Raw genomic sequence first — 21,023 nt, 5'->3', positions numbered from 1 at the left:
GTGCCCCTGCTGTACCATATTCTTAATAAAGAAACATGAATCGGGGCACCTGGGTGGCTCAGCCATTAACTGTCTGACTTCGGCTCCAGTCATGATCTCCCAGTTTGTGAGTTTGAGCCCCGAGTTGGGCTCTGTGCTGACAGCTGAGCCTGGAGCCTGCTTCGGATTCTCTCTCTCTCTCTCTCTCTCTGCCCCTCCCCCACCTTTTCTCACTCTCCCTCTCTCTAAGATAAACATATGTTAAAAAATTAAATAAAAAAAAAAAAGAAACCTGCATCTAAGGATCCTCTTAGAGTTCTGCTGCCATGTGAATTGTTAACGGTATATGATAATGTTCTTTCCATCATGGTTAAGGGCAGAGTTCTCTGATGTCTGTCCCTGGAGACCAACTTTTCAGGATTCAGATCATGCAGGGGCTGCTGAAGCAGCTGTTCTGATAATGGAGCTTGAACCTGTCGGTGATAAAGCTGGAGGTACTGTATGAGTCCTTTGCAGTATTTAGTCATATTGGTTCGCAACTGGCAGAATGGGAGGCTGGAAGTGAAATTTCCCCACACACGGGATGGCTTGTTACTGACCCTTAGAAATATTTTAGGTCCCTAGAGGGAGTTGGTTTTGCTGCTGTCAAATCTAAATGGCCTACATTTTAAGGATTTCTGAGAGGTTTTTTTTTTTTTTTTCATAAGAGTTTTAGAATTTCATTGGTTCTCTCTACTTTCCTTGTTGGTTTTAGAAGAAAGGGACAGTGGAGTTTCAGAATAAAAGGCAAAAATTTACAGTTATGTAATGGCAATACCAGTGAAATGTGTGCCCCTGTCCCTGGAGAGCTAAATGAATCCCTTGACTCCACCACACCCCAGATCAGGAAAATAAAATCAACCAGCAATTATTATTATTATTATTATTACCGTTAGGATCATAGCTTTCTGGCAAGGAAAGCCCTCAATTCGCTCAGAGTAAGGAAACAATAACTGGGACATAGTCATAGCTCATTGCTTCTGCTATTTGTATAAAATCCATTTGGGGGTGTTTATAGGGGCTTCAAGGCTTTACTTCTTTTTTGGTTCCCACTTTACTAGTTTTTCAAGGATCATGTCATTACCAGGTAGGGCATCTATTAAAGGTATTCTCAGCAGTACCCTTAACATCAGGCACCAATGTTATTTTCGAATGGTTTACTATTTGTCTCTGCCGCTGTGGGGCATTTTTGCTTAACTCAACTTGAAATCCTTTGGTTCAAGAGGTAGCCATATTTTGAGTGCTGAAGTTATCTCCAGGTACTATGCATCTTAACCTTCGAGCTTTTTTTCTCCGTATCATGGGTTTGTCTCTGACAGTCAAAAATAACCTCTCTGAGTCCCTTTCGTGTGTGTCTTCCTTAAGTGTTAATAGGCGTAATTAGTCAGATAAATGGTGCTTGTGAATCACAGTGGTCAGCTGCAGTGTTTAGTTGTATTTGTCCAGTCAGAAGGTTCCCAATAGATGACAACTGGATTTTGGCCAACCTGCAGAGACATGAGGTTGTACAAGCACCGCTAAAATTTTCATGTCAGCTGCTGAATTTGAAGCTCTGCCTCCTTCAAGCTGAGCACCTGCTCCGTTTGGGATTTCTCAATTCACAAGAAATCTATTAGCCCTTAGGTCACACATCAGGGGGAAAAATTAAATTTCAACTCACATACACATTTTGTTGTTATGGTGGTCAACAAAACACTTAGAATCATAATAATGTGTTATCTTGAGATAAAACTGTCTGGAGTTAAAGGAATGGAAACACAAGGTCAAGGATTAAAAGGAATGATATGAAATTTCTGACTGTTAAAACAACGTTAATGGATTATTTAAAAGTGTAAATATCACACTGCTGTGTTCTTTAGATTCCTCCAGATACATTTAGAATAATACAATAAAATTGTTTTAAAATATCAATATTTACAGGGTACCAGAGATTACATCTTTTATAAATATTTACATTTCCAATAAAAATTTGTAGGTCAACTTTCAAACGGGTCAGGCAACACTTGCAAAATTCTTCTAGAGTGTTTAAAACAAAAAACTTTGGAGGCTTCAAAATCTAGAGCACTGATTCTCAATGCTGGCTATGCACTAGAATCATTCAGGGGGTGGGGAGGACATTTAAGAAACACCGATGACTGGATGCATTAATGGCTTCAGGGTAGGGCCCGAAGCCCTGGATCCGAACGAAGGATCTAGAAGCAGCCCTAGTGCTGCTGATATCACTACTGCAGACTGCAGTTAAGATCATTCTCCTGGGGCACCTGCATAGCTCTCTGTAGGTTAAGTGTCCGTTTTCAGCTCGGGTCATGAGTTCATGAGTTGCAGCCCCACATCGGGCTCTGTGCTGACAGCTTAGAGCCTGGAGACTGTTTTGGATTCTGTGTCTCCCTCTCTTTCTGCCCCTCACCCCGCTTGCACTCCATTTTTCTCAAAAATAAATCAACATTAAAAATAAATTAAAAAACAAAACCAAGATCATTCTCCATCAGCCACTAAAGCCTCTGCCTGGCTGGTGCAGACGTATATTGCTGCCTGCTGTCCAAGAAATTCAGGAAATACTATTAATTGAAAAGTAAGCTAAAATGGTTAGATGATAAAATTTTGACTAGCTAAATGTGTGTTTTTGGAAATGCAAGTATTGAAAGGAAATATACTGAAATCTTCACAGCGATAAAATTGCCTCTTGGGATTGCAGATAATTTTTTTCTGTTTCTTAATACTTTCCTATTTTTTGTAATAAACATGATTTTTTTCCTAGCCAAAAAAATAAAAAGAATATGCTCCAAATTATGAGTGTTCCCTTAAAAATACATTTCCTGCATTTAGTTCCACCCCAAAAGCCCAGTCACAAATAGAAAATCACATTATCAAAACTGCTGCTTGTCTTGCTTTGTGTCTCATACCATATGATCCTACATTTAGCAAGCATATAAAATGAATAACATTAAGAATTTTTAGACATTTTCCTTGGGTTTCTTTGGGATCATGACTTGATTTACTAATTAAGGATTAAATAATCACATAAGAAAAAATATAATAGGTACCACTTGTGAAATATGAGTCCTTATATTTATCAAGTTGTTACTATTCACGGTGATTATTTCAAAAGAAAATTTCTGCCCTTTTTTATCTCCATGTTTTTCTATCAATAAAATTATTTTCCTTTCATCTAATTCCAAAAGGTTGTTTCTTCAAAGGATGAGTTTTCTCTGCTTGCTGCTCATGAGGGCATTATCTCTATGGAGACCCACACTTGGAACCTGGAGGTTATGAAGATAAGGTTGTTTTCCTTGGAAGTGACCTAGTCTCCACATGGCCCTCTAAAGATATATTGGATTTTGTTTACTGAAACAGAATATAAATCAGGTTCTTTGAAGATCGAGCTCTCTGAAATAAGTCAAAATGCCTATTTGGTGTCCTGATCTTAAATTAATGTGGTTAAATTTCTGATTTTTCATGAAAGTAAGTAACAGTGTAGGATATATGTGCATAACATGGACACACACACACACACACACACACACGCACACATAGTAAGACACTGTGAATAAAGGCTACCAGCACTGTCACAGGGATTTTGTGGCTAGTCACTTCTTTTGGTCTCAGTTTCTGGGTTCTGAAACTTTCTTTGTGAGGGCTACTACCTTGAAATTATAGTCTATGTCCTTAATGCATTTTGTTTTCTTGTTCCCCCAATTCTAGCTTTTTCATGACCCTACGTACTTCTTGGTGTATACATTACTCTCTTGAGCTAGAGGAAAAGTGTGAATGGGGTGAACACGTGCTTTGGAGTCCTACAGATGGGGTTAAAACTATTTTTTCATAACTTCTTGATTAAACAGCCCTGGGAAAGTTATTTATGGTGCTTGAGGCTCCATTTCTTTATCCTTAATATGAGAACAGCAAAAATGATTATCTCCTAGAATTCTGAGACAATTCTTATGAAGGACTTAGTGAGTATGCAGAAAGCATTCAGTCCTTCTTTCTCTCACCCTGTCTTAATCTGTTTGGGCTGCTACAACAAAAATCCAATAGACTGAATGGCTTATGAAAGACAAAAATGTATTTCTTACAGTTCTAGAGACTGGGATGTTTAAGATCAAGGTGCTGGCAGATTGGCTTACTAGTCTGGGTGTCTAGTAAGAATCTGCTTCCTGCTCCATAGACAGCTATCTTCTCAGTGAGTCCTCACACAGCAGAAGGGATGAGGAAATCTATGAAGTTCCTTTTATAAAGGTGCTAATTCCATTTATGAGGGCTTTACCCTCATGACCTAATCACTTCCCATAGGCCCCAACAGATACCATCAGATTGTGTTAGGATTTAACATATGAATTTGGGGGGCATACAAACATCCAGTCTATAGAACCCTCTGCGAGTTTTATAAACACACAGACTTTAGGTCTGTTATGTTTAAGGTAATTAAAGGTAAGAGCGTTGGCTCAGATATTCAGATATTCAGGTGGCATGGAAGAGCAGGAACAGTTCTTACCCCGTGATGATGGAAAGGTCAGGAGACACCCCGACCCTCTGACACAGGTTCTTCCAAGTTTCACCTGCTTAATTTTAACTTCAAAGATGGGAACGGTCACAAATTGGATGGAATTTTTGTCTGGGCGCAGGGTCAGAAATAGAGACACTCCTAGATTGGCCAATTCTTCCACCATAATTCATTAGACATCTTCTCTCATTTTGCAAATCCTTTTCCTTTATGCTTCTCAGCCTTACCTATTAAATTTCTTTTGTCTTCTCTAATGCATGTTTACTGTCAGAGTAACATAATTCAGAAGCATAATTACAAAAAAAAACCAGAGACATTTTAGATAAATAAGAAGCAGGATCCATTTAATGTCCCTTGCATCCTGCTACACACTGACTTTAATATAAATATTAAAAACATCTCAACCGTAGCATGACAAAGGCTCAAACATATGAGGCATGAGATGAACATTATAATTGTCTCGCCTTATTACTTACCTAGAGCTTAAACTTTCTTTAATTTCACTCCAAATAATTTACCCATGGGTGATGCAACCATCAGTGGAAAAACATGAATCATTTAAAGACCTACCGAAGAACCTGAATAGAGATACTGTGAAAAACCCTTGAGGTCCTTTGGAAGAAAGAAGCAATATCAATCATAAAGGCCATCATCATTACAATGATTATCCAGGGGGAAAAATTATCAATATTAATGTTTCTATGACAGACCCATAAGTATTTTTTTCTGTACTACAACATGCAGTATGTTCCCATGGCTACCTTTTGCTTGCCTGAAAAAAACCAGCTGATAAAGGGTGCTTTTCATATTGCCCAGATTATTTAAATGCCAAATGCTAAATTATAGATATTTAAGTGATCTAAACTTTAGGAGTTGGAAGCAGCCTCTAAATTCAATTAAATCCTAATCATTTACTTTACTAATTACTGAAATAAAATGTTTTCTTTACAAATGAAGTCACTAATTGGGGAAAATGAATGCTAGCAATTTATTTTTATTTAGTCATATTTTTACATGGAAATAGATTGGTGGTTTTAAAAGGTTTACAGTAAAGGAGAAGCTCATTTCATTTTTTAAAACATTGTGATTTCATTTCTATTTCATCTACAAAACGTTACATAGTGAGCATGAACATGAACATGATACTTAGGTTGCATTTGGGTTCCAATCCCAATCTTAACTGTAGGTTGTTCAAGGGTAAAAATGGATCTCTTGTTTTCTTGCCTTTCTTGCTTATTGCTTCTTCATTCCATTGTTCATGATATTGGAAGGCGAGAAAGGAGAGAGACTCAAATGGTGATTTTTTTTTTTAGCACCTCTGGCTCAAATTGAATGTAAGGGGACATTGAAAACAGTAAAGATACGTATGAAAAGATGGTAAATGAGGGAGGCTGAGGACTGGGACCTGGATCATACTCACCGGTGGGTTTTCTATGGAAGAGAGGAGTTATGTCAGAAGTGAAGTTTTCAGAAGGCAGAAGAGTATAATCCAGGTACCTATGGGGGAGAGAAAAAATGAAATAGGACAGTTATAGACTAAACTTTGTCTCCCCCACTCCCTTCCCCAAAATTCCTCTGTCAAAATCCTAACTCTCACTACCTCAGATGGTGAGTGTCTTTGCAGACAGGGTCTCTAAAGAGGTAATTAAGGTTAAATGAGGGCACTGGGGTGTGACTTAATTCAATGACTGGTGTCCTTTTTAGGGGGAGATTAGGGCACGGACAGACACATAAGAATGACCAGGTGAAGACAGGGAGAAGACACATGTCTACAAGCCATGGAGAGAAGTTTCAAAAGAAACCAGCCCTGCTAACACCCTGATCTTGGATGTTTAGTCTCCAAAATGGTGAGGAAATGAGTTTCTCTTGTTCAAGCCAACTGGTCTGCATTACTTTATTATGGCAAACCTAGTGAAGTGATACAGGCGTCATTTACGGTAGCAAATTGTTACATATTCTTTGATCGTCCCTCTATCCATAACTGTCACCCTAAACCTGACTCTACAAATTTTAGCAAAGTGACTAAAGTCATGAAGTGTTTGGATCCAGTGAAGCAGAGGAATGAAGATGAAAACACCATGAAAAATGAAGTTACACGCAATGCTACCCAGAGACAAGACAATTGCAGACAATTCTCAAGGTGGGCATTTCAACCTTTGGAGAAATCCAGAGGCCCTATTTTTCAATCAGAAAATAAAATGGGAAACTTCCGAACTCTTTGTGAAGTTACAGCTTGAGATTTATGTTTAACTTATGTTCCATTAAAGAACAACTTCTTAAGGAATTGGGATCCTACACATATAGACTTTCCTGAAGAATTTTGTTCTTGTGGTAAAGGTTATTGTCCTGAACTGAGGCATGACTTGTGGAGCAATGAGAAGGAAGGAGACAGGCACCTAACCTGCCAGATCAAGGAAGTGGACCTTTGACATCAAAGGAAGCTGAATTGTCATGGCCTGATATTCTCAACCTTATTCTGCAGTAGGGCTTTTGGGCTTGATATTTGAAAATAAGGGATAAGATTTTTATTGATCTAGTTATTGGCTTGAAACAATATTCTCTTGGCTGTCCCAACATTACAAGGTGGGGCATAAGAAGAATCAGCTCTCCACAACTCCCCTTTCAGTAAAGAATGAACAGAATGAATCTCAAACAATGAAATATCCATCCTTGGGTCTTAAGCCAGCTGTGTCTCCATGACACTGAAATGCAATTGTTGTAAACTAGGTTTGTGGTCTGAATGATTGTAGGAAGCATAGCCTCCACATGGAAATTGGTTTGACCTGAAAGAAATTTGGGTGAAGCATACTGTGTCCATTGGAATGTTTAGGGACGACAGATTTATGATACACCAGACAAATCTGTTCTGCCGTACTCTTCTCAATGTGATACTATATACATCATACACTATAAAGCCTTACACAGGGCTCCTTGATGAACCCAACAAATTGGTAGGCAGCAGCTCCATTTAGAGCATCAGGGTGACAGTGTTTGCATATGCGAATTTTTTTCAATTTTGCTATTAAACCAAACTCATGAAAGTCAAAGTCACCAGTTCTCCCGGAGTTGAGGACAACTGAGTAGAAACAGAACAGCCATAGCCATCAGATGTTCAGGGTCTAGCAAACATTGATTTAATTTTTACCTCGAGCTTCTGTTAGCTTTAACTTGGAAGCCTTTGTTTTTAGAGATGAATCTGAAAGTTTGCTATCCCTCCCTTATTCATTTTAGGGTACTCTCTGTGTAGCCAGGTGCCTATAAACATTCCATTTTCCTCTAAATAAATAAATTCTTGTAAACTTTGAAAGGAAGCAAAGAATAATGGGAAAAACAAAGTAGGTTTGGAGTTAGAAACACCACTGTTTCCCAACTTTGCCATTTGTGGGTTAAATTTGAAAATGTACTTAATCTTATTTTCCTCATCTGTAAAATGAGAATAATAGTCATCCAGTTCTTCAGGTTGTGATGAGGAACATTCAGTGATGTAATGTTTGAAAGCACTCAGTGTCATGTTGAGCACATATTAAATATAAAATAATTGATAATTGTTATCATGGACTATTGGCTTGGTCCATTTCGGTGTACCAGCAGGTCTGATTTGGGGGGTTTCTCTTATTCTTTTTGATTTGATACAAGCAAATGTTTTCAAATTTTCTCAAATTATAATGCCCTTATGTTTTGGGTGAAATAAACATTAAGGTTTTCTCTTAGTCTATATCACAGCAGAGGAACATTTGCATCATTATTCGGAACTGTTTATTCAGTGTCAGTGAAGACAGTTATGTCACATCTGGTCTCTGCAAGACGGGAGATGATGGAAAAGTTGTGTGTGATCCCTAAGGTTAGGTAGCATACATTTTGTTTCTGCTTGCCTGCTGTGTGTCCAGACAGGCAGCATTTTGGTAGTCTTTACTTTTGTCTTTAAAGAAGGAATCTGGCTTAAAAGGCAAAGCAGAGACACTTAAAATAGCTTGAAAACAAGAGGAAAGTTAACAACAGCAAAGCACTACGTTACAAGAGAAATGTAAGTATCAAAAGGAGACAACAAAGCTCCGAATCTAAGAGATTCCTGGAAAGGGTCGTTTGAGTTGAATTTGAAACAAGTGATAAACGTGGACTTGTCATGGAAGAACATAAATAACATTTATTGAACACCTTTGAATTGAGAGCATAACGGTAGGTCTGTTTCTTCACTCAGTCATTTCATTCATGGTTTATCTCATGTGCCAGTCACTGCTCGAATATGGCTTGTTTTGTCTTTCTTTCAGAAATTGAAACTCTGAGAAATAATTAACTTGGTCAAAGTTTCACACTATGTGGCAGATCTGGAATCGAAACCCAGCTGTTTGACCATAAACCAAGCTCTGCTTCGTAACATGTGAGCTCTTTGAAAAGAAAAAAAGTGATAGACCAGTGCCATAAAGAAAATTTTCTTCTCCTTAGTAAATCCTTCAATCTTCCAGTGATAAGGAGGTCTCTTTATGTTTTTACTTATTGGATATATTAGAGCTAGATCTGAAGGGTGAGAATCAGTGGCACAAAATTGGTGAGAAAAATAAATTTCCTATGATAAACACGGTTTAAAAAAATGGAACTATAACAGTTTTCTACAAAAAAGAAATGCTAACACATATGCTTTCTAAACAAAATTTATAAATTTCAGCACCACAAGTCATCATTTTATGGAAACCTTTTGATCATAGTATTCAATTTTATGGGAAATTCTTTGCATTTCTCCAGTAAACAGACTTAGAAACTCAGCTTTATGATAAAATAGCAAATAAGTATACAAATAAGTATAGCTTTAATTTAAGTGCCATGGTAATTGGTATGTAAACACTCTCCAATCTTAATTTCTTGACTCTCTACATAAGTATAATGTTTAATCTAACACTTTATCTTCTCTAAACTCTAGTACAAATAACATTATTATCATAATATCTCAGTAAATTTTTCTCATTGACTGTTAACTGAAACTTATGACCTTTGGTTCACATAGAATTTTGATCATGAATGAATGAAACATGTTTGGGCTTTAAAAACAGGCTTTCCTTTCTTATTTTTATTTTTGTTTGTTTTTTTATTGATCCTTCTCCCTCCTTGATATAGATTTACTTGAGAGTCTTCTGCTCTTATTTATAATACTATGAGGTAACAATGCAAATATTACCTAACGTGAGTTAACTAGATCCTTTTATAGATTTTTGTTCCATAAAAACTTTTTGGAATTTTTAGTAAAGAAATGTAATTCTTATATCAAAATTTCCAAAGATAAGAAACTCCCCTCAACATAAAGCATTGTCACAAAGGATAAGGAATTACATAATTTGGTAAGCAGCAGGAGAGATAGGCAATTTGGAAAGAACTGTCTAATTCTTAAATGGTTTTATACAGCTTATGTCTGAGACCTGCTGGGTTTACAAATTGGTTCATGCATTCAGAGTCTAACCTTAGAAATACTTCTAGAACAAAGATAATCAGATACCAGACCTCCTGGACTGTCCAGGGTCAGTGGGTGAGATCTAAATTCTCCATATATTGACTTCAATTAAAGGGCAATATGCATTTTATTCTTAATTTAACTCTTATATGAAATGCTGATATATGGAATTATTATTGTAAATAGTATGAGTACTTGAGAAATTTCCTAACATCCCCAAGCTTTATTGCTTCATCTCCAAAATTCAACACTATGGGGTTGTTGGATGACTAAATTAGATAATGTATGTGGATGGCTCAATTAGTTCCCAACTTATCAGTAAATATCACCAGTACTGATAATGATGATGATAAAAACAAATTCAAAGCTCTGGTACCCATGTTAGGTCTTCATATAATAAACATTCCATGCTCTTAGTTTCAGATATTCAGCTTCCCAGATATCTCATTGTGGATGCTCCATTGGTATCAAAGATTCAAGTTTATTTCAAACAACTTGTAAACTTCTATCCCTCCTTCCAGAACTTTTCACCAGATGATACTCACCCATCATCTCCCCCTTCCCAAACCTGTGCACCTGATTGCATTCTTATCTTGGTGCTTGACATCCCCACAATGCCATGAATCTGCTCCTTCACTCAGAATCATGGTGTCCTCCTAGGTTTCCCATGGCCTTTCCTGCCACTACCCACCCCTCCCATATAAGATCTGCCTAATCTACCTGCACATGAAAAGAGTGACTACTTCCTGGGTTCTTTTTCCTTAGTAGGCACTATAATAGTTATGTTAGCTCCATATCACACTTAATCTTTTCAATAGCTCTTCGGTTTACAAGTGGAGAAGCAGTTTTCAAAGCCTCCAAAGACTGCTCATTCCACAAAGCCACACTGCCCCTTGTAAAAATCTCTTGCTATCTCCTGCTGTTCTCCTTTGATGTCCGTTTTTATTTCCATTGGCCTATTTCCGAACTTTTCTTTTCCCATGTGGCCTTCTACCATAGACTCTTGATGGGTGTCCTGCAATTTTGCCTTCCTCCAGTCCATGCTCCACAAAACAATTGTTCAGATGTGCACTTTATTTCTTGTCACTTTCCCATCCAAAATCTACTCTGTAGTAGACCTTAACTTCTTAGGGTTCCTAAATATCCACCCTCCTACCCCCCCCTTTTTTTTTTGCTTTTTAGGCTTCTAGAGTTTTGCATGTGCTGTTACCACTTACCGAAATGTCTAATGTTGCTCCTGCTCTGCTCAATATCAGGTGATCTCTTTAAGAGGTTCTCAGCTCTGGCTGTATGTACGGATCAACAAATATCCTTTTCAAGGTATTTTAAAAATGCCTATTCCAAAAAACAATGTGATTTAATTGTCTAGGGTGGGTCTGATCTTGGCATTTGTTCCAAACTCCCCAGATGATTCTAATGTGCTCAGATGCTCCTTCCTCTTATGTTCCATTTATGTACTGTGATTGCCTCTATTATAATATTTATCACTTCTTATTATAATTTATTTTCAAGTTTAATTTCCCAACTACAACATGAACTTTTAGAAGGCTTGAGACCACGTCATTCATCTTTATGTTCTCTGCACTTACAAAACAAATATTTGTTGAATTAATGATTCTGTTGTCGGGCTCTGGGGGTATATTTATTGTTCCAGGTACAGACAACACCTACAAACCTTACATTTGTGCATTGAATGAATTTTTATTTTTCTCTCCTTTGGTACCTTTAAATTTAAAAGCAACTTAACTTATGTCAGATTCTAGAAATATTAATTATTTTTTTTAATTTTTTTTTCAACGTTTATTTATTTTTGGGACAGAGAGAGACAGAGCATGAACGGGGGAGGGGCAGAGAGAGAGGGAGACACAGAATCGGAAACAGGCTCCAGGCTCTGAGCCATCAGCCCAGAGCCTGACGCGGGGCTCGAACTCACGGACCGCGAGATCGTGACCTGGCTGAAGTTGGACGCTTAACCCACTGTGCCACCCAGGCGCCCCAAGAAATATTAATTATTTTGAACAATTTTTGTTTTTAAAGCAATAGAAAAATAAATCTTAAGGAAACTAAAGTAAGTAATGAAATGTGTTTTCTGGGTGAAAAAGTTGATTAAAAATTATACATATTTCTGTGCAAAAACACACCAGCAGTTATTATTGTCCACTTATCTCTGCCATGTTACCTAGAATTTATCACTGTCATATTGATCCTTTTTGAAGCCTCTACATCGTTATAAAAGCGACTCCAGAAGCACTTATTATTCATTCATTTATTTTTAAGCTTTAATTCACACTTGTGATTATATATTAAGAATTATATGTCAGGGGCACCTGGGTGGCTCAGTCATTTGAGCATCCGATCTTTGATTTTGGCTCAGGTCATGATCCCAGGGTTGGGGGATTGAGCCCTGCTTCGGGCTCCATAATGAGTGTGGAGCCTGCTTAAGATTCTCTCTCTCTGTCCCTCTTTGTCCCTCCTCTGCTTGCACCCATGCATGCATGCTCTCCCTCTTTCTCTCTCAAGTAATAAAAAAAAAGAATCAAACTTCATATTGGAGATTCTGAATTTAAGACCTTACAGTGTACTTCTAATGCTTTCAGTTCTAAACTGAAAAACAAAACAAAACAAAACAAAACAGCTCATCATTAGCTATGTTTATTGCAACACCATTCTTAGACTTTAAACTCAGATTTACATTTTAATCCATTTGATAGCAAGCTAAGTAATATGCCATCTTCAATGAGGACTGTGAACTCTGGATGTTTTAATATGCAAAATGCAAATTCCAAAGAGCATAATTTTATATTTATTTTTTGTGCTTGCTTATTTTTTGGAAGTAGTTAATTTTAGTGCAGATACGTATTTTTCCTTAGCTCTGCTGTACCTCAAAAAATGTTCAAATGCATTTCTAGTAGTTAAATTTGAACAAACAGAATCTTCTCAATTAGAAGAAAATACCATGTATGTTATTATAAAAATGTCTTGCAGTTAGAAATAATGATAATTTATCAATAATTAAATTTTTCAGGGAGACAGCAGGACAGAGCCACACAAATTGTCATCCTGGGTTTCCTGATAATGTTAACTTTTGTTTCCCTGTGCACTATTGGTGGGAATGCTAACTGGTACAGCCACTGTGGAAAAGAGTGTAGAGTTTCCTCAAAAAGTTAAAAATAGAGTTACCCTATGATCCAGTAATTATACTCCTGGGAACTTACCCCAAAAATACAAAAACACTAATTTCAAGTTATACACACACTCCTATGTTTATTGCAGCATTATTTATAATAGCCAAATTATGGAAGCAGCCCGTGTCCATCGATAGATAACTGGATAAAGAAGATGTGATGTATACACACACACACACACACACACACACACACACACAGTGGAATATTATTCAGCCATAAAAAGAATGAAATCTTGCCATTTGCATTGACATGGATGGAGCTAGAGAGTATAATGTTAAGTGAAAAAGTCAGTCAGAAGCAGACAAATACAATGTGATTTCGTTCACGTGGAATTTAAGAAACAAAACAAGCAAAGGAAAACAAAAGAGAGAAAGAGACAAATAAGCAGATCTTAACTATGGAAAACAAACTGATAGTTACCACAAGGGAGGTCGGGAGGGGAGATGAGTCAAATAATAGGGGATGGGGATAAAGGAGTACACTTAACACGATGAGCACTGAGTAATGTATAGAATTGCTGAATCACTATATTGTACACCCCAAATAATATGACACTGTATGTTAACAATGGAATTGAATAAAAAACTTAATAGAGGAGCACCTGGGTGGCTCAGTCTAAGCGTCCGACTTTGGCTCAGGTCATGATCTCACGGTCTGTGAGTTCGAGCCCCGCGTCAGGCTCTGTGCTGACAGCTCAGAGCCTGGAGCCTGCTTCGGATACTATGTCTCCCTCTCTCTCTGACCCTCCCCCCGTTCATGCTCTGTCTCGCTCTGTCTCTCTCTGTCTCAAAAATAAATAAACATTAAAAAAAAAAACTTAGAAAAGAGCAAAGTAATAAAGGTAATAAAAAAATTAGGCCAACTGAGCCTTAAGATTTATATTGACTCTAGCCATATTCTCTACAATCTCCTCTTTCACCTCGGGCTTTTAAGTTTATTTTGCCAATATCATTTATTTTTGCATGTAATTGTTTCCTTGCTGACCATAACTAAAGAAAACATTCTAATTTTAAGAACCATCTCAGATCTTATCGCATACATGAAACTTCCCCCAACTCCTCAATGTAGGCAGAGTGGATCATTTCCTTCTCAATTCTCTTACACCACTCAGTTCATTCTTTATTGTAGAAACTATATAGTTTCGATACGGTTATTGGTTTAGGTGCGTGTCTCCCCCTCTTGGAACATAAACTATTTGAAGATGGATTACTCACCTTTGCACAGCCAGAATCCGAAACATTGTCAGAGACATGGTAGTTGACCCAAACTAAAAATAATTATTACATTCAAATATTCTGCAACACCCCTCCCCACAAATACGCATAAAAAAGATACCAAATGCTGTTTTTACCCTATTTTTTCTAATGTCCTGAACTCTTTAGTTTATGGAGTTTAGTAAATGGAGAAGCCACTTAATTCCTACCTGAGACATAATGGAGCACTGACAGTGAAATCACTACTAGGCTGAAGTCACTACAAAAGGGCAATTGCTAGAGTGGGTTTTATTTCTCTGGATGGAGCAGAGGGTAATCATGGCATAGTACTGGTTTCCTAATTTATTTTTTGCCATGTGAACTGAGAGCTATACAAGGTGGAGGGCTTCAGAATCTACGTTGGTTGACAACATACACCATGGGAGTGAAATGATCCCTAAATCATAAATGTAATAATTAAGAAGTCATTATTGTCCCCTATTATATGCCAAGGTCTATAAAAGATGCTGGATGATAGTGAATATCTCTCCTTTTTATTTTCTTTATTTTTTCACCCTTGTTTTAGTAGTTTATTCCACATTCCTTCTGGGTCTTGCCTTAATTTTTTCGCTTCAGCTTATATTAATAAAATAATCCCATTTTGATTTATTTTCATGCTTTATTAAATAAAATTAAGACATGATAACACTGGCATACTGAAAAGCTGCTGTTTCCCTTAGAATTTTGAAAACAAATACATTTCTTAGGCATGTTAGGCTCTTGCATTTAAGTATTTAACAATTATTGGGGCGCGTGGGTGGCTCAGTCAGTTGAGCATCCGACTTCGGCTCAGGTCATGATCTCACAGTTCGAGAGTTTGAGTCCCACATCGGGCTCTGTGCCAACAGCTCAGAGCCTGGAGCCTGCTTTGGATTCTGTGTCTCCCTCTCTCCCTGCCCCTCCCCCTCTTACACTCTTTCCCTCTCTCGAAAATAAACATTTAAAAAAATGTTTTTGAATTTTAGCAATTATTTAATTTACAAGTCAATTTCTCCTCTCAGCAAAACTGCTTTCTGGTGCTTTCCTATCCCATTCCTTCCAAATCTTATCACCAAACTTGTTACTGAGTACAATTCTCTACCTCACATACAGTGGGTGATGTGTGAAGACATACTTGTGTGAGCATCTTCAAAATCAATTCTTGTTGGCTGAATATAGGTAAAGGTAGTAGGGTGTAAGTTGATATTTATAAATGTCCCAGTTGAAATTTCCATGGAGGCATGGAGGGACTTTCCTTAAACCGGACTGAGGCACCTTTGACATCAAGGCTAAATCTTGAAAGATAATCAAAGACTCAATAGTACCAGGGTGCCAGTCTCTTCAGAAGAACCTCACTGAAGATAAAGGAGAAATCCTGCATCTACAGACTTCTAAGAGTGGAAGTGAACCAGGAAATCAGAAGTGTTTAGGAATTTAAGAATGGCTGACCAATAAAATACCTCAGAAAGGCACCCATGGGAATGAACACTGCTGTATCCAAGATGCATTAATGATAGGATTTGGAATGTGTGAGACTGAAGATAGGCTGGATAGGGAGCTGCTCTGAATGATGTGTCTCCATCTCACGTTGTGCATATGAGTTGTGGTTTGTGGCTAGTTAAAATGAATGTTTTTAAAACTATGCTGACTCCAGGTTATTGTACTAGCTCTCTATTTTGCTGAGAATTTGTGCGGTAAAACCTTATGTGGCTTGGATTTGGTCTTACTCTAGTAGCTAGTCAATTTCTCCTTTCTTTTCTATTTGCAGTCTTCTTATAGTTTATGGTAGATTTTTACAAAAATAGTTACCGTAAATTCTTATCCTATGTCTATACCTTTTGCTAGTGCCTTTCCACACTGACCCTGAACTTGCCCATGTGACTTAGTGACCCATAGAACATTAGGTAACTTGAAGGAAACATTATGTTGAAAGTGCTTGTACATCGGGGTTCACCCTCTTCCTACTCTTGAACTCTGCTATGTGTGTAAAACTATGCTAAGTGTCAGTGTGAAAGGCCATCCTTGGTAATACACCCACCAGCTGCCTTTCCAACTGAATGCAATGCTTGAGAGGACTCAGGAGAGATCAGTTTATTTTCAGTGTGTCATAGATTGCCACCCCAGATCAAAGAACCACTAGCGTCGTCTACAAAATAGTGAGCTAAAGAAATGGCTTTTGTTTTGAGTGACTATGTTTGGGGTAATTTTTTTTTGCAACAAAAGCTAACTGATAAAGAAGGTGATACCTAGACTTGGGGTGTTTCCATAACCACCACCACCACCACCACCAAACACGTGACAGTGGCACTGGAAACCATTCAGGGGGCAGAAGCCATAAGATACTTTGCGAAGTCTGGAAGATTGGCAAGCCAACTGCTAGTGGAAGATGGAAAGATGGTGACATGTGTTACGTAATCTTATGAAATAACTCATAAAACTCTTGCCTAGGGTAATTTAGAAAATAAAACATGGGAACCTTGGCAGGATCATTTTCAGAGAGAGTTTAAAATTCCATTGGCTTCTTTTAGTTGTCTATGAAAGTGACAGGGAAAGAAAGATGAGCTCTAAAGAAAGAACGGATCAGCTTGCAAGAAGAACTTATGTAGAATGTAGAGGAGGTAGGGTGTGCTGGATTAATTGGTTTTCATTTGCAGTCTCTCCAGCCAGTAACAGTCCCAATGCAAATGAAAACCTAAGAGTGTTTTAAAAAGTCAGGACACTCCCAGTAAAACATGGTCTCTTCATCAAGATCAAATCAAGAATACGTCTGTAAGAACCTTGTTAGGACTCTAAGAAACATCTAAGGTGATGTCTAGTGGAACTTGTCAGGTAGATAAAGGACTTCAAATAACTCTAAATAGGACTCTAAAGAGACTCTAAATAACATTGCCTCATAAGAAGCCTGGAAGGCCTGTCTTGAAAATAATTGTGGGAATGACTTTTGTTAAAAGATGCACAAAAAGCACACAAAATGTTTGAAGGAAGTTGTATCAGCAAAAGGACTGCTAACTTAGACTAAAAGAAACTGAGTCATTTCAAATGAAGAAGAGGTCTCTGGACTCTCAAATTTCTATTGGAGGCAGACTTAGAAAGTTACTCAACTGCCAACTTGGGCCATTTACTTTTTACAGAAAAGGAGGATATATCAGAAGGAGAAGCCAAAAGCCAAGAGGGCAGAGCTAAGAGTCATAGAGAAGAGATTGTTTGCAAAATGACGGCTAAAATTCCTATTCCACTCTTAGTTCTTCTTGGTAGTTCTTCCCACACTGCCTTGGGGCTTGTCATGTGACTTCTTTTAGTGGATGCGACATCAGAAAACTTGATCTAAGGGGCGCCTGGGTGGCGCAGTCGGTTAAACGTCCGACTTCAGCCAGGTCACGATCTCGCGGTCCGTGAGTTTGAGCCCCGCATCGGGCTCTGGGCTGATGGCTCAGAGCCTGGAGCCTGTTTCCGATTCTGTGTCTCCCTCTCTCTCTGCCCCTCCCCTGTTCATGCTCTGTCTCTCTCTGTCCCAAAAATAAATAAACGTTGAAAAAAAAAATTAAAAAAAAAAGAAAACTTGATCTAAGTAGAGGCTTAAGAGTGCTTATTCATTGGGGCCTGTCCTTTTCCTGATCTTGGATCTCTGCTTCGTCTACATAAGGAAGTGTGGCCAACCTATTTGATGAGTAACATTTGGCCTAGACCCTTGTCACTCTACGTGCCTCCACCAACCACTAGACCTCTGAGTGAGATTCTATTAAAATATCGAGTAATGGTCAGCTACCCTCTTAACTAACACATGGGACACTCCTGGGGAGGTAAGCTAGAACCAACCAGGCAATCTACAGAATCACGAGCTAATAAATGGTTATTATCTGAACCACTAAATTTTGGGGTAGCTTGTTATACAGAATAAGCTAGGTGAAGCACACTTTGTCTAAGGCATTTATATGTTATATTTCTCTTTTTTAATCAAAGTATAGTTGACACACAGTGTTACATTAGTTTTAAGTATATGACATAATGATTCAAAAGTTTATACATTATGGTATGCTCAGCACAAGTATAGCTACCATCTGTCACCATACATTATTAACACAGTACCATGACTATATCCCCTATGCTGTACTTTTAAAAAAAATTTTTTTAATGTTTATTTATTATTTTTTATTATATGTTTATTTTATATATTATTTATTTATATATTATTTTATTTTATATATTATTATATATATTATTATATATATTATATATGCTATATATTATTATATATATTATTATATATTATTTATTTTATATATTATTTATTTATATATTATTTATTATATATCATATGTTTATTTATTTATTTATTTTTGAGAGAGACAGAGACAGAATGCTAGTGGGTTAGGAGCAGAGAGAGGGGGAGACACAGAATCCGAAGCAGGCTCCAGGCTGTCAGTACAGAGCCCAGTCACGGGGCTTGAACCCACGAGCTGTGAGATCACGACCTGAGCCGAAGTCAGACGCTCAACCGACTGAGCCACCCAGGCGCCCCCACTATGCTGTGCTTTTTATTCTTGTGACTTATTCATTCCGTATCTTATTATATTTTAATTAATTGCTTAGAGGTCTGTAACTACTCCTGTGCTATCGTCACCATGCTTTAGTAGAGCACATCATGTCTTAGTCACCCCTTTATCCCTAGCAACTGGTATAGTGTCTGGGAGATAATTAGGAAGGGAAATGTGATTGCCTTTGAAAAATATAAAACTGATTATGTTGCTTCCCTAATTAAAATTCTAAGCTCTTTGCATATGCATCCAAGGTATTCAATGCACACTTTTAAACACACACGTTAAGCTTTTAACATGCTTTTTTTGTTGACAACTATTAATGATTCTTCTCCACCTCCATCTTCCCCCAGCTCTAAGATGCTTACTTTGAATTCATGAACAATTTATTAACAGCTAATATATACCTGGCATATGATGTGCTAACATTTTAACAAAGAAAACAGGATTTAAAACAAATGCAAATACAAATATAAAAATATGTATTACTAATGCAATAATGAGCATATATATTGAGTACATTGACCAGCAGCACAAAGGAGTGCTCTCGGAGGAAGTGAGAGGAAATACCTCAGCTGTGCTCAGTGTTGCATTATGACTCTGTACCAGTTGGAGAGAATAAGTGAGAGGAGAAGCAGCAGCATGGATAGACTCCAAGTGGCAGGAAACTGCAAGGAACACAGGGATATAAAATATTTTGTATGGTCGCACTGTAGGGGTGAGAAAGTCAAGTGCAATTCTTGCCTAGAGAGGTGAGGCAAGGACAGTTAGGACAAACTGCTTCTGACATCAAGGAGCTTGGGAACACTCCAACAGGCTTACTTGGAGGGGAAGGAACAGAGGTGAGTCATGATAAAAAGTTTGTGTTATAATAAGTAGTCCGAACATCGTAAAATATGGCAGTGGTCCTATTGTCTTCCATCCATCCAGATGTAAATGCTAGAATAAATGGGAGGAGTATTATGGATTCTGTTGCCTTTTCTGAATAAGACACAAGGACTAAAACTTTTTAAGTATGCACATCAGTTCAGCCTTGTTCATAGTGGAATAGATCTAAGTTCCCTGGGAGAAGGGAAGGTAGTTTTGCTGATGGATTATCCTCGTCGAATGCTTAACGCTATGGTATGCACCCAATGACTTCTCAGTTCAAATTTGTTGCTCATGACATACATGTTCAGTAAACTTATATTTCAAATGCAACATATGTTTTTGTACTTACTCTCTAGGCATGGAGAGTGCTTAGACTGAATAGATTTTTAGAAGTTCAGTTGTGATAGAAAATTCTTCCTCAATTTTAAACTGCATTTAAAGGGAACATAACCTGTAACTCTCTTAAAGGTTATTTCCAGAGCTCATACTTGAAGGAATTTATTGTGCTTTGTGTTTGTACTACCATCATTTTGTTTAAACATGGTCTTCACTCTGTTCCATTTTGTATTTCTCTTTCTCCTTAAAAATTCAATCTTAAATGTGTTGAGTGAAATCAGTATTTTTTTTTATTTTTTTTTCAACGTTTATTTATTTTTGGGACAGAGAGAGACAGAGCATGAACGGGCGAGGGGCAGAAAGAGAGGGAGACACAGAATCGGAAACAGGCTCCAGGCTCTGAGCCATCAGCCCAGAGCCTGACGCGGGGCTCGAACTCACGGACCGCGAGATCGTGACCTGGATGAAGTCAGACGCTTAACCGACTGCGCCACCCAGGCGCCCCTGAAATCAGTATTTTAATAAAACTGACAGCTCAGATCGGAGAGTGGAAGGTCTCAATTGCCACACCTATATAAAGAGAGCACTTGCCCTCTCAAGTGTGACTAATGACCACACACAACACAAAGAGAACTGATTTCAGAAAGAGCACTGAAATCTTATCTTTATGAACAGGAATGCCTAGCCATTAACAATGTTTTGCAGTAGATACCCCTGCTAAACACACCCTCAGATGTCACCCTTTCATTATAGGGAAAGCTGCTTTCGTTTCCCTCTTCCATTTAATAAAGGTAAGCTCCCATGTGCTGAATCGCATTCCTGAAAGTGTTGATACATAGGACCAGGTACCACAGTATAAAACTGACGTCTCTTAGCTAAAATGTCACCATTGTGGGTCCGTCT

At 37.8% G+C, this 21,023-nt stretch overlaps 1 long non-coding RNA gene and 1 pseudogene across 1 annotated transcript; one reads left to right on the top strand and one right to left on the bottom strand.

Moving 5' to 3' along the window:
• The window catches only part of LOC122468909, a 95,121-nt pseudogene extending 94,615 nt beyond the window's left edge, over positions 1-506 (bottom strand).
• A 6,029-nt stretch (positions 507-6,535) lies between these two features.
• Positions 6,536-8,988, top strand: LOC122467828. Its single transcript, XR_006293086.1, has 2 exons — positions 6,536-6,659; positions 8,788-8,988. It is a non-coding gene; the product is annotated as an uncharacterized LOC122467828 (long non-coding RNA).
• Positions 8,989-21,023: the final 12,035 nt, after the last annotated feature.

This window comes from Prionailurus bengalensis, chromosome B1 (assembly GCF_016509475.1).
Source record: "Prionailurus bengalensis isolate Pbe53 chromosome B1, Fcat_Pben_1.1_paternal_pri, whole genome shotgun sequence".
In the NCBI taxonomy this organism is placed as follows: domain Eukaryota; kingdom Metazoa; phylum Chordata; class Mammalia; order Carnivora; family Felidae; genus Prionailurus; species Prionailurus bengalensis.
This window is presented reverse-complemented; position numbering and strand designations above follow the sequence as displayed.